General features: G+C 42.0%; 1 pseudogene; it reads right to left on the bottom strand.

The window, feature by feature from the left end:
• Window positions 1–14,947, bottom strand: part of LOC147976580 (uncharacterized) — a 34,849-nt pseudogene extending 19,902 nt beyond the window's left edge.

Below are 14,947 nucleotides of genomic sequence, written 5' to 3'. Positions count from 1 at the left end.
CTTAGCCCGTTTTCTTAGGCCGAATCTGCCGGTGTTTTCCAGTAGCACCGAGCCGATAGTAGCAGATGATTGGCTCCGCAAGACAGCTAGGGAGTTGACCATAGTAGGATGCACAGATGCGGAGAAGGTGAAGTTTGCCGCACATCAGCTAGAAGGACCCGCAGCATCATGGTGGGAAAATTTCACAGCCACTTTTCCAGTTAACACTGTCACATGGGACCAATTTCAGCAGGCTTTTCGTACTGCACATGTTTCAGCAGGAGCTATGGCCATGAAGAAGCGTGAGTTTCGCAACTTGCGCCAAGGAGGACGGACAGTTGGCCAGTATGTGGAGGAATTTAGTATGTTAGCACGTTATGCCCCAGATGACGTCGCTACGGATGCAGCTAAGCAGGAGAAGTTTCTGGAAGGACTGAATGATGAGTTGAGCATGCAGTTGATGGTAGCCACCTTCAACAACTACCAGGAGTTGGTAGATCGTGCTCTTATGATTGAAGGTAAGCAGCAGCAGATTGAGAACCGCAAGAGGAAGTATGGACAAGGAAAGTACAATTCAGGAGCTCAGCAGAAGCCATGTTTTACCCCTAGACTGGGAGGACATTTTCAGCATACCCATGGAGGAGGTAGCTCGCACAATCACAATGGCACCAAGAATGGTAATGGCAACGGAGGAAGCAACGGCCAGAACCGCACCAACCCCTCAACCCCAGCCAAGAAGGACTTGAGCCAAGTCACTTGCTTTAAGTGTTCAAAGACAGGACATTATGCCAATGAATGTCCTGAATTACAAAATGGAAATAGCAATGGAAGTTCTGGGAAGAAGCCGAACCCTTTCAACAGGGGACAGGTGAACCACGTTAGCGTGGAGGAGGTTGAAGCTCAGCCCGATGCAGTAATAGGTAAGTTTTTGGTTAAGTCATTTACTGCACTCGTTCTTTTTGATACTGGTGCATCGCATTCATACATCTCAAGGGGATTTGTGGATAAGTATAACCTACCAACCCAAGCCCTTAGGTCACCCATGTTGGTAACCTCGCCCGGAGCAGAGTATGTGGCTAGTCTATGGTGTGATCGGTTACCATTAAGGATTGGTAACTATGTTTTTCCCTCAGACCTAATAGTATTGGAATCTCAAGGATTGGATGTGATATTAGGCATGGATTGGTTATCAAAGTATGAAGGGAATATAGAATGTGCTAGTAAGTCAATTTTGCTTACCACCCCAGAAGGGAGAAGGATCAAGTATGTACCCCGGCATGTGCCAAAGAGGACTCAAGTAAATTTCCTAACAGGAGTTGTGCAGGAGGAAGTACCAGTGGTAAGGGATTTCTCTGATGTATTTCCAGAGGAGTTGCCAGGCATGCCACCGGATAGAGATATCGAGTTTTTGATTGAGCTATTGCCAGGCACAGGGCCAATATCAAAGAGACCATATAGGATGCCAGCAAAGGATTTGGTGGAAATTAAGAAGTAGATTAAGGAGTTACTGGATAAAGGATATATTCACCCAAGTTCTTCACCTTGGGGATCGTCAGTACTTCTAGTGGAGAAGAAGGATGGATCGTTAAGGATGGTTGTAGATTATCGAGGATTGAATGAAGTAACGATCAAGAACAAGTACCCACTACTGATGATCAATGATCTGTTTGATCGATTGCAAGGAGCTAAGGTATTTTCCAAGATCGATCTGCGATCAGGATACCACCAGTTGAAGATTCGAGAACAGGATATTACGAAGACAGCTTTTACCACCAGGTATGGGTTGTATGAGTATACCGTTATGTCATTTGGTCTGACTAACGCACCTGCCTATTTTATGAACATGATGAACAAAGTGTTTATGGAGTTTTTGGATAAGTTTGTCGTAGTGTTCATTGATGATATCCTGGTTTACTTGAAGAATGAAGAGGAACATAAGGAGCATTTGCGTTTGGCACTTGGAAAGCTCAGAGAACATCAATTATATGCCAAGTTCAGCAAATGTGAGTTTTGGTTGAAGGAAGTAGGATTCCTCGGACATGTTATATCTGGAGAAGGTATAGCAGTAGATCCCGCTAAAGTTGAAACCGTGACCAAGTGGGAAGCCCCAACAACAGTTGGAGAGATCTGGAGTTTTCTTGGACTCGCAGGATACTACCGGAGATTTATTGAGAATTTCTCAAAGATTGCGAAGTCTATGACTGAGTTGTTGAAGAAGGATACCAAGTTCATATGGACAGAGGAGTGTGAGGCTAGTTTCCAGGAGTTGAAGAAACGTTTGGTTACCTCACCAGTGTTGATTTTGCCAGACCAGACCAATGATTATGAGGTGTATTGCGACGCTTCACGTCGAGGACTTGGAGCAGTGCTTATGCAGGAAGGGAGAGTTGTTTCATATGCCTCATGACAGCTGAAGCCTCATGAGTTGAATTATGCTACACATGATTTGGAGTTAGCAGCCGTAGTGCATGCATTGAAGACATGGAGATATTTCCTCATTGGAAATCATTGTGAGGTGTACACGGATCATAAGAGTTTGAAATACATTTTAACACAGAAGGAGTTAAACCTCAGACAAAGGAGATGGTTGAAGCTCATCAAGGATTATGATATGAGATTGCATTACCACCCCGGAAAGGCTAATGTAGTAGCTGACGCATTAAGTCGCAAGAGCCATGTCAATACATTAATGACGGGAGGAATACCAAGGGAGTTAGCCGAAAATCTTCGTGAACTATGTTTGGAAATAGTTCCGAGAGGTTATGTAGCAGCAATGGAGATTCAGTCAACCTTGATGGATAAAATCAGGGAAGCTCGGAAAGCTGACAAAGAGATTGCCGCTATAAAGGAGAAACTGAGCAAAGGAAAAGCTAAGGGATTTCGTGAGGATGAATACGATACCCTATGGTTTGAAGACCGCGTTTACGTGCCCAATGACCCGGAGATCAGGAAGTTGATTTTGCAAGAGGCACACGACTCACCGTATTCGATTCACCCAGGAAATACCAAGATGTATCTGGATTTGAAGGATATTTTTTGGTGGACCGGAATGAAGAAGGATATACCGGAGTATGTAGCAGTTTGTGATGTATGTCAGAGAGTAAAGGCAGAGCATCAGAAGCCAGCAGGATTGTTACAACCATTGCCGATACCCGAATGGAAGTGGGATAAGCTAGGCATGGATTTTATCACGGGATTGCCCAGGACTCGTTCAGGCCATGACTCGATTTGGGTTGTAGTTGATCGATTGATGAAAGTAGCTCATTTCATCCCAGTAACCACTTATACCAGTGCTAAGTTGGCAAAGATATACATGACCAGGATCATATGTCTGCATGGAGTTCCAAGGAGTATCGTATCGGATAGAGGAACCCAGTTTACCTCAGAGTTCTGCAAGCAGTTGCACGAAACTTTGGGTACCAGGCTAGAATTCAGTACAGCTTTTCATCCACAGACAGATGGACAGACCGAGAGAGTCAATCAGAGTTTGGAGGATATGCTGAGAGCTTGTGCGCTAGATTATGGATCTAGTTGGGACGATAATTTGCCATATGAAGATTTCTCTTACAACAACAGTTACCAAACCAGTTTGAAGATGGCCCCTTTCGAAGCTTTGTACGGAAGGATGTGCAGGACACAGCTGTCATGGGACGAAGTTGGAGACCGCCAGTTGTTCGGACCTGGCTTGATTAAAGAGTCTGAACAGAAGGTGAAGTTGATTCGCGATAGGCTCAAGGTAGCCCAGTCCAGACAGAAGAGTTATGCAGATTCTAAACGCAAGGAGACAATTTACGAAGTTGGAGATAGAGCTTATCTTCGAGTATCACCACTTCGGGGAACAAAGTGTTTTGGAGTTAAAGGGAAGTTAGCACCACGATTTGTAGGACCATATCGAGTTTTGGAGCGTATGGGAGAAGTAGCCTACAAGTTGGAATTGCCCGAAGGATTGTCAGGAGTACATGATGTGTTCCATGTTTCTCAGTTAAAGAAATGTCACGCGGAGATGGCTGACATACCATTGAGAGATACAGTGCCTTTGGAAACTATTCAGTTGGATAACGATTTGACCTACGAGGAGAAACCAGTCAAGATTCTCGAGTTTGCCAACCGAGTTACTCGCAGCAAGGTTATTAAGTTTTGCAAAGTTCAGTGGAGCCACCACTCAGAGGATGAAGCCACCTGGGAGCGAGAGGAAGATTTGATCAAGGACCACCCTCACCTATTTTCTAGCCAACCCGAATCTCGAGGGCGAGATTCATCTTAAGGGGGGGTAGGTTTGTAACATCCCAAATTTTCAATTTGGAATGTTACACATTAGATCATCATGCATATCATATTTTATTTTTGCATTTTGGTTGATCCTAGAAATTCTACGCAACTCAATGACCCACGGAGAGAGTTGGGGATTTCGTTATTTTCATATTTGAGTTTTCTCAAATTTTGAGAATAGGATCATTTGATTTTATTTATTTTATCATCAATTATTTCTACTACAAAAATATGAGAGAGGGAATAAAATGACTTTCCAAAAATAAAGAAATATTGAGGATTTAATAATAAAATCAAATAAGATTTTATTTCGGAGTTTTTCGGTGTTTTATTTGAATTTAGGAAAAAGTCCGTTTTTCAAAATTGCATTTAGGGCCCAAATAAATGTTCACCTTGTGCGGCTTGATTTTAGAAGCCCGTGAAAATTTATTTCGGAATTTTTGGAGTCCGTTTAGTATTTCTTTTTATTTTTCATCCGAGCGGAATAATTAAAAAAACGAACCGACTTCGGGCCGTACCCGAGCGGGACACCGTCCGCGGGCAGCCTTTAAATAGCGCCGCCCCGAGCCGCCCCAGCCCATCAGCCCCGCCTCGATCTGCGCGCGCCGCTGGAGCCGCCGCCGCCGCCGACGATCCCGCCGCCCGAGGTTCGTCGTGCCTCGTTTTCCGTGCCGAAAAAAAAGAGAAAAAAATTCGGCGTTCGTCGTTTTTATTTTTCTCGGATTAAATCCGTGATTTTTCTGTTGCGATTCCTGATCCGATTTTCGTTTTAGTTTAACTTTTCGCTCATTTATCGGAATCAGGCGACTCAAGCGCCTAGGGATTCGTCTCAAAACCCTCTATTCGTTTAACCAACTTAAACAAGATTTTGCTACTGTAAAATTTTCCCTAGATCCAGATTAGTAGAATGAAGTTGTTTTCTTTCACAGTTTGATTTGCGTTGCTTCGTTCGATTTGATTCTTTTTGCGAACCGGAGTTCTTAAGTTGAACCTTCTGGTTAGATCTCTTATTTGAGTTTTACCTGTTCATTAGATGAGTACTTATTGTATACTTGTTTGTTTGTCTGCGATAGAGTACCCGGAGTGCGCCGCCTGTTACTTCGAATCGTTAGGTTTCGCGGATCATCAGCAAGGCAAGTAACACTTTGATCATACCTTTTCTACTACCCAGTTTTATTGCATTAGATCAATCCTCACACATTGCACGATTAGGACCTAATTAAATTGTGGGATGGGAAGTAGATGAGGTAGTACCTATTACCTGTTTATTATCAAACCTTTGGGAGTTACTTCTACGTTTGCTTATTGTGCCATGCTATGCTAGTAGACGTGGATTGGGTGAGTGAAATCCATGACAGATGTGAGTTTGATTAATTAATGGTTTATCTAAGGTGGAAACTTAAACACACATCTGGGTGGATTGAGGCACCTGGATATTCCAGGACTTGCCTGTTTTCTTTTGGACCGCCACCCAGGCTCAAAGGGATCATGAGACTATTCATACTAGAAACTTTCGTGTGCAGCCACAAGCTATTATGGGCTCTAGCATAGTTGACTAAGTTGTGCGAACTCTTATAGTGGTAAACTAGCAGATGTAGGGGATGTAGGTGGTACGGTCTATCCATCGTAAGGTGCTAGCGCTTCTGAAAGACTATGTCTCGGTCATCCGTCTTCTCAAACACCATGTAGTGCGAGAAACCAAACGGAGGTGATCGAGTCTTGTGGGGAAAAGTGAGCAAACCTCTGTAGAGTGTAATAAACTAATCATGGTTAGTCGTGTCCCCGGTTATGGACATCTTGAGTATCTAGTACCTGGATTTTCATGTGAATCTCAACATGTTACTCTAAATTAATTTTGTTGGGTTATGTTTAATGATGATGTTTAATTGGGATTGAGAATGCTGTCAACCATTCTCAATGTTTAACAACTACCATGATAGTTAAAATTTATTCCTTTAAAGTAGGGAAAAATTGGCTTTACGCAAAACTGTAACCATAGAGCTTTCCACCAGCTAAATATGCATATAGTATAGTTGTTTCATTCCATTACTCTCTATGTGTTACATTGCCAGCATATTCCATGTGCTGACCCGTTTCGGGCTGCAACATTAATGTTGCAGACTTTTCAGACGACGATTAAGGAGTTTTAGGTCGTGGTCCTATACTCAGTGATGCCGTTGGAGTTGATGGACTCACTTATCTTCGAAGCCTTCCGCTGTTATCGTTATTAGATGGCCTTAAGCCATACTTACTGTAATAAGTTCTCCTTTGAGACACTCGATGTAATAAGTGTGTGATTGCTACTCTGTTATAAATCCTCCGAGTACTGTGTGGTGTCAGCATTACTAATCCAGGGATGACACCGGAGCACAGAGATCAGACTGTTTGAGATCTGGTCGCTACACTAAGCATGAACAGGAACAGATCCTACGCAAGTGTCATTCCGAGACTTATGGAGGACACCACGCTGGAGATAGAACTGCACATAAGGTATTGCAATCTGGTTTTTATTGGCCTACTCTCTTCAAGGATGCTTGTAAGTTTGTCTTGTCTTGTGATGAATGTCAAAGAATTGGTAATATTAGTAGACGTCAAGAAATGCCTATGAATTATTCTCTTGTTATTGAACCATTTGATGTTTGGGGCTTTGATTATATGGGACCTTTTCCTGCCTCTAATGGATACACACATATTTTAGTTGTTGTTGATTACGTTACTAAGTGGGTAGAAGCTATTCCAACTAGTAGTGTTGATCATAACACTTCTATTAAAATGCTTAAGGAAGTTATTTTCCCGAGGTTTGGAGTCCCTAGATATTTAATGACTGACGGTGGCTCACACTTTATTCATGGTGCTTTCCGTAAAATGCTTGCTAAATATGATGTTAATCATAGAATTGCATCTCCTTATCACCCACAGTCTAGTGGTCAAGTAGAGTTGAGAAATAGAGAGCTCAAATTAATTTTGCAAAAGACTGTTAATAAGTCTAGAAAGAATTGGTCCAAAAAACTTGATGATGCATTATGGGCTTATAGAACCGCATATAAAAATCCTATGGGTATGTCTCCGTATAAAATGGTTTATGGAAAAGCATGTCACTTACCTCTCGAACTAGAACATAAGGCATATTGGGCTATTAAAGAGCTCAACTATGATTTTAAACTTGCCGGTGAAAGGAGGTTATTTGATATCAACTCACTTGATGAATGGAGAACCCAAGCTTATGAAAATGCCAAGTTGTTTAAAGAAAAAGTTAAAAGACGGCATGACAAAAGGATACAAAAGTGTGAGTTTAATGTAGGTGATTATGTATTGCTATACAACTCTCGTTTAAGATTTTTTGCAGGAAAACTTCTCTCTAAATGGGAAGGCCCCTATGTTATCGAAGAGGTCTATCGTTCCGGTGCCATAAAGATCAACAACTTCAAGTGCACAAATCCGAAGGTGGTAAATGGTCAAAGAATTAAACATTATATCTCAGGTAATCCCATAAATGTTGAAACCAATATTATTGAAACCGTAACCCCAGAGGAATACATAAGAGACACTTTCCGGAATGTTTCAGACTCCGAAAAGGAATAGGTATGTGGCACGGTAAGTAAACCGACTCCAAAACAATTTTTAAGGCAATATTTCTCCGTTTTGGAATATTTAGAAAAATAGAAAAATAAGTAGCAGTCCGGGAAGGACACAAGGGCCCCACGAGGGTGGTGGGCGCGCCCCCTACCTCGTGAGCACCTCGTGTACCTTCCGGACTCCGTTTTCTTGCACGTTACGTATTTTGGTCGGTAAAAATTCATTATATATTCTCTCGACGGTTTTGACTCCCGTATCACGCGAACCTCCTCTGTTCTTGTTTCGAGCTGTTTTTCTGACAGATCTAGATTATCATGACGTCCCCAAGTGCTTCCAAGGACAAGTTCTTTGATAAGGTCATCAACCCTTACCTCGCGGAGGTGCTACGACACCCTCAAACCATTGAGATGCGTGATAGGTTGTTGCACATCCGCGATGTTGAGGGACCAAAGGAAACCGGAAGCGTGGAGACGAGGCTCGAAGCAATGGAGCAACAAGTTTTCAAGTGCCAGGGGATGGTGGAGCGTGGAATCAACGCTAGCCACACGATGCTCGCGGAGTTCACCAACAACTACAAGCCGGATGCCAAGAACACCGAGGAGGCCATCTTCAAGCTATATGAGAAGATCGAGCACCTCCAAGCCCAAATCTATGACCTGCAAAACCAAAACTGTGAGTATGAATATAGATTCAAAAGAATGAGTTTGGCTGCAGATTCGAGGATTCTGGAGACTCGATCATCCTTCTATGATGGTGAACCTATGCCTTGGAAGATGGATGACAAGCCCGCATCATCAACAACACCTCCACCTTCTTCACCAACCAAGGAGATATAATCACATGGGTATGGGCACTCCCCTTGGCAACTACCAAGCTTGGGGGAGGTGCCCCGGTATCATATCACAATCACAACTCCTATCTTTACCGTTTTTCTTAGTTCGATCCTATTAGTAGTATCTTGATCTAGTAGAATAAAGTTTATGGCATGATCTAGTTTTGAGTTTTGCTTTATGATCTCTCTATGTAATCGGGTCCGCGAGCCATATATAATAAAGATTAGTGTTGAGTCAAGGGCTTGATTATTTTGCCATGATCTTGGGTGAATAAAAGAAAAGAGAAAAGGAATAAAAAGAAACAAAAAGTTCATATTGATCTTACTGAGAGTAATGACTTCACATAGAAAGAGTATGATGATTAAAAGTTGTTGGGAGTTGGCAGACATAGCTTTGGTCATTGTTGCAATTAATAGGAAGTAATAAGGAAAGAGAGGTCTTCACATATAGATATATTATCATTGACATCTTTTATGATTGGGAGCACTCATTAAAATATGACATGCCAAAGAGTTGATGTTGGCCAAGGAAGACAACGTAATGAGTTATGTCTTTCTTATATCTGAGATAAAGTATGTTGTCATGGATCCTCTAACTTGTTGAGCTTGCCTTTCCCCCTCATGCTAGCCAAATTCTCAGCACCAAGTAGAAATACTACTTGTGCTTCCAAATACCCTTAAACCAGTTTTGCCATGAGAGTCCACCATATCTACCTATGGATTGAGTAAGATCCTTCAAGTAAGTTGTCATCGGTGCAAAGCAATAAAAATTGCTCTAAACATGTATGATTGATTGGTGTGGGAGAAATAAGCTTTATACGATCTTGTGATGTGGAAGTAATAAAAGCGACAGACTGCATAATAAAGGTTCATATCACAAGGGGCAATATAAAGTGACGTTCTTTTGCATTGAGATTTTATGCATCCAACCATAAAAGCGCATGGCAACCTCTGCTTCCCTCTGCGAAGGGCCTATCCTTTATTATTATCTTCTATCTTATGCAAGAGTCATGGTGATCTTCACCTTTCCTTTTTCATTTTATCCTTTGGCAAGCTCAGCATGTTGGAAAGAACATGACATATATATCTAATTGGATGTCGGGGAGCATGAACCATTATTGTTGACATTACCCTTGAGGTAAAAGGTTGTGGGGCAAAACTATAAGCCCCTATCTTTCTCTGTGTCTGATTAAAACTCCGTAACCATAAGTATCGCGTGAGTGTTAGCAATTATGGAGGACTAAATGATAGTTGAGTATGTGGACTTGCTTTTTAGCTCTGACATAGACTCTTTCCGATGTTATGATAAATTGCAATTGCTTTAATGACTGAGATTATAGTTTGTCGGAGCCCAATAAGGTTTATGATTTATACTTTTGCATTGTGAATAGATCATCACTTGAACATAAGTAATCATATGACAAAATCTATATATGTTGTTGTTATGAGAATAATCATGATGCCTTCATGTCCGTATTTTATTTTTATCGACGCCTCTACCTCTAAACATGAGGACATATTTATTGTTATCGGCTTTTCGCTTGAGGACAAGCGAGGTCTAAGCTTGGGGGAGTTGATACGTCCATTTTGCATCATGCTTTTATATCGATATTTATTGCATTATGGACTATTATTTCACTTTATGTCACAATACTTATGGCTATTCTCTCTTATTTTACAAGGTTTACAAAAAGAGGGAGAATGCCGGCAGCTGGAATTCTGGGTTGGAAAAGGAGCAAATATTAGAGACCTATTCTGCGCAACTCCAAAAGTCCTGAAACTCCACGGAACGTCTTAAAATAAATAAATAAAAATCCTCGCCAAAGATGAAGGCCAGGGGCCCACACCCTGCTCACGAGGGTGGGGGGCGCCCCCCCTAGGGCGTGCCCCCTACCTCGTGGGCCCCCTGGTGGCTCTCCGACGTCCATCTTCTCCTATATGAGGTCTTTCGATGAGAAAAAAATAGGAAGGAACTTTTCGGGACGGGACTCCGCCGCCACGAGGCGGAACCTTGGCGGATCCAATCTAGAGCTCCGGCAGAGCTGTTCTGCCGGGGAAACTTCCCTCCGGGAGGGGGAAATCATCACCATCGTCATCACCAACGCTCCTCTCATCGGGAGAGGGCAATATCCATCAACATCTTCACCAGCACCATCTCATCTCCAAACCCTAGTTCATCTCTTGTATCCAATTCTTGTCTCAAAGTCCGGGATTGGTGCTAGTAGGTTGGTAGTAGTGTTGATTACTCCTTGTAGGTGATGCTAGTTGGTTTAATTGGTGGAAGATCATATGTTCAGATCCTATATGCATATTATTACCCCTCTGATTATGAACATGAATATGTTTTGTGAGTAATTACGTTCGTTCCTGAGGACAAGGGAGAAGTCTTGCTATGAGTAGTCATGTGAATTTGGTATTCCTTTGATATTTTGATAAGATGTATGTTGTCTAGCCTCTAGTGGTGTTATGTGAACGTCGACTACATAACACTTCATCATTATTTGGGCCTAGAGGAAGGCATTGGGAAGTAATAAGTAGATGATGGTTTGCTAGAGTGACAGAAGCTTAAACCCTAGTTTATGCGTTGCTTCATGAGGGGCTGATTTGGATCCATATGTTTCATGCTATGGTTAGGTTTACCTTAATACTTTTGTTGTAGTTGCGGATGCTTGCAATAGAGGTTAATCATAAGTGGGATGCTTGTTCAAGTAAGAACAGCACCCAAGCACCGGTCCACCCACATATCAAATTATCAAAGTATCGAATGTGAATCATATGAACGTGATTTAAACTAGCTTGACGATATTCCCATGTGTCCTCGGGAGCGCTTTTCCTATTATAAGAGTTTGTTCCGGCTTGTCCTTTTCTACAAAAGGATTGGGCCATCTTGCTGCACTTTATTTACTTTTGTTACTTGTTGCTCGTTACAATTTATCCTATCACAAAACTATCTGTTACCACTTATTTCAGTACTTGCAGAGAATACCTTGCTGAAAACCGCTTATCATTTCCTTCTGCTCCTCGTTGGGTTCGACACTCTTACTTATCAAAAGGACTACGATAGATCCCCTATACTTGTGGGTCATCAGGGATCTCCTGAACATCGTCCGATGGTAGAGCTAAATCATGCTCATCGTGACCGTGCGACGCACTCGGCAGGGGCTCAAATCTGTCGAAGATCAAGTCTCCACGGATGTCGGCCATGTAGTTTAAGCTTCCAAACCTGACCTGGTGGCCAGGGGCGTAACTCTCGATCTGCTCCAGATGGCCAAGCGAGTTGGCCCGCAGTGCGAAGCCACCGAATACAAAGATCTGTCCGGGGAGAGAAGTCTCACCGTGGACTGCATCGCTATCGATGATTGAAGGAACCATCAAGCCTAATGATGACGACACAGAGGAACTCTCAATGAAAGCACCAATGTCAGTGTCAAAACCGGCGGATCTCGGGTAGGGGGTCCCGAACTGTGCGTCTAAGGCGGATGGTAACAGGAGGCAGGGGACACGATGTTTTACCCAGGTTCGGGCCCTCTTGATGGAGGTAATACCCTACGTCCTGCTTGATTGTTCTTGATAATATGACTAGTACAAGAGTTGATCTACCACAAGATCGAAGAGGCTAAACCCTAGAAGCTAGCCTATAGTATGATTGTATGTTGTCCTATGGACTAAAACCCTCCGGTTTATATAGACACCGGAGGGGGCTAGGGTTACACAGAGTCGGTTACAAGGAAGGAGATCTACACATCCGTATTGCCAAGCTTGCCTTCCACGCCAAGGAGAGTCCCATCCGGACACGGGACGAAGTCTTAAATCTTGTATCTTCGTAGTCCAATAGTCCGGCCAAAGGATACAATCTGGCTGTCCGGATACCCCCTAATCTAGGACTCCCTCGGCAAGTGAGGGCGAACTCTTTAGCTCCGGATGGTTGCAAACATCAAGCTGGAAATGGGGAAGTTGAGACTCCAAATGAGCTCGTTCTTGACTAGAAAAGTCAACAGGATAAAAAATTTTCCACTAATGTGCATATATTAGAGACGTCAAATGAGTCATGCTGTGGATCCAAAGATGCACAAAGTGTCAAAAGCTCTGTGTTTTGAACACCAAAACGATCATTTAGCTCAACCTATTGCTGATCTATGGCAACATTTAACACATCTGCTTTGTAGTGATGTAATGTAGTAGTGTTATCATGTTTGTTGCGAGACTTTGTTACATCTACATACATACAAATCACATCATATATTAGTAAATGTGATAAATAATATTCTATATTATATGAATAAGAAAATATATGTTACCTGCTATTCAGATCAGGGATGTCAATCTCATGCTTCAAACAAAAAGATTGAACCTCCTGAAGAAGGGGATCCCAACCATCTTCTCTCAGCTTACCAAGTAGCACCTTTGTGGTTGATACCAAATCTAATGCATTCAGAATATCTAGTGACTTCTTTTGGAGTGTTTGACATAAAACATCAGTGATTTTCATGATTTTCTCCATTAGATGTAAAATGCACACAAAATCAAATGACATAATTATTTTTAGGGCTCCTACGGCATCTCCTCTAGAATATTTCGAGGCTGCACGGTCATTTGCTATACTCCTTAGGACCTCAACTGTAGCGCCAAACATCTTCTGTAAACTCTGAATTGACTTGAAGTGGGAACTCCATCTAGTGTCACCAGGTCTTTGTAAAGTCCCTATCTGATTTTGCCCTTTTCCTGTATCGAGTTCTCCCAATTCAATTTCGCGTGCAATCTCCGCAGCTTTATTTGCTAACAACTCATCATTACATTTAGTCGATGTGCGAACAACATTTATAATGAAATTTGCATTTTGGAAAAAGTTATGCACATCATGTACCTCCCTTGACGCGGCAACACGCGCTAACTGTAACTGATGAGCCATGCAATGCACATAATATGCATAAGGACAGTCATTCAGAATTAGAGCCTTCAATCCATTCCATTCACCTCTCATATTAATTGCCCCGTCATAGCCTTGTCCTCTGATGTCTTGGACATTCAAATTATTATCAGAAAGGACTTTGCAAATTGCCTTCTTGAGAGTCAAAGCAGTAGTGTCAGTGACATGAATTACATCAAGAAAACGCTCCTGTATGAACCCCTCGGTGCTTGGGAATCGAAGAACCAATGCCATTTGCTCTTTCTTTGATTCATCTCATGCTTCGTCTACCATTATGCAGAACTTGCTAGTACCAATCTCATCTCCAATTTTTTTTCCTTAACTCTACTAGAAAGTAATGTGAGGATTTCTAGTTGCACTGTATGGGAGGTGTACTTCGCATTCCTTGGAGCATTTTCCAAAACAACCGCATTCACCTCTTTGCTATAAGAAGCCAAGAACCTCACCAGATGAAGAAAATTACCCTGATTACTTGATCCCGGAGATTCGTCATGGCCTCTATAAGCACAAGCTTGGAATGTTAACCATTTGATGAAATCAACAAGAAAAAAGGTCATAACTTGCTTTATTGTACATTATAAAATATTTGAATTCTCAAAACAGAAAAGTTTGCTTACTTGATGCAATCAATTGTAACTTTAAGCCTTAGCCTTGCATCCGCGACCTTTTTTGCACACACTTTCACCATTGCCTTGTCGATGTGAGTCAAACTATTTTTCAGATTATCATGACACCGCCGAGAAAAGTTATGAGCGGAGTTAAGAAAGCACATTCGTTTCCATCATTCACCTTCTTCCAATTATTAAATCCCTTGACTGTGAATGCATCAGAGCCACACCTTTCACTTGGCCTTTTTGTGAAGAGAAAACAAGGTAGGCAGTATGCACGATGTGTTTCCATCGAATACTCAAGCCAAGGAAAAGAATTGAAATAACTGTATTGAAATCGATGACGATTTTTTCCTGGTTTATTATATGGATATTCTCTCATGTATGGTTGATAAGCTCCCTTCAAAATATAGAAGCGGCGTGCTTCTTCTTTCTCATCATGAGGGAGTTCCCAAATTTGCTGGCGCATACCAGGGTCCCTTACATATTTTGTGCTTTCAATTGTACCTTCTCCTGCTGCAACTTCTTCCGGTGCCACAACCTGTTGCTCATCAGTTTGCATATCAACAAGAATATCATTTGTTTGGTTATCTGCAACAGGTTGCTCCTCAGATAGAATCATATTTTCGGCACCAGTAGTGTTGGAGCTTGAAGTTGATCCAACTGGCGTGAAAAAGGAATTTATCCCCCTAGTTGTTGGTGTTTTTCGCTTCCTCATTGACTACTATATAAAGGAAAACCATGATTAATAGATTA

Source organism: Triticum urartu, chromosome 4A (assembly GCF_056163025.1).
Source record: "Triticum urartu cultivar PI428250 chromosome 4A, HENAU_Tu73, whole genome shotgun sequence".
NCBI classification, from domain to species: Eukaryota; Viridiplantae; Streptophyta; class Magnoliopsida; order Poales; family Poaceae; genus Triticum; species Triticum urartu.
Note: the sequence above shows the minus strand (reverse complement) of the source record. Positions and strands in the feature narration are given on the sequence as shown.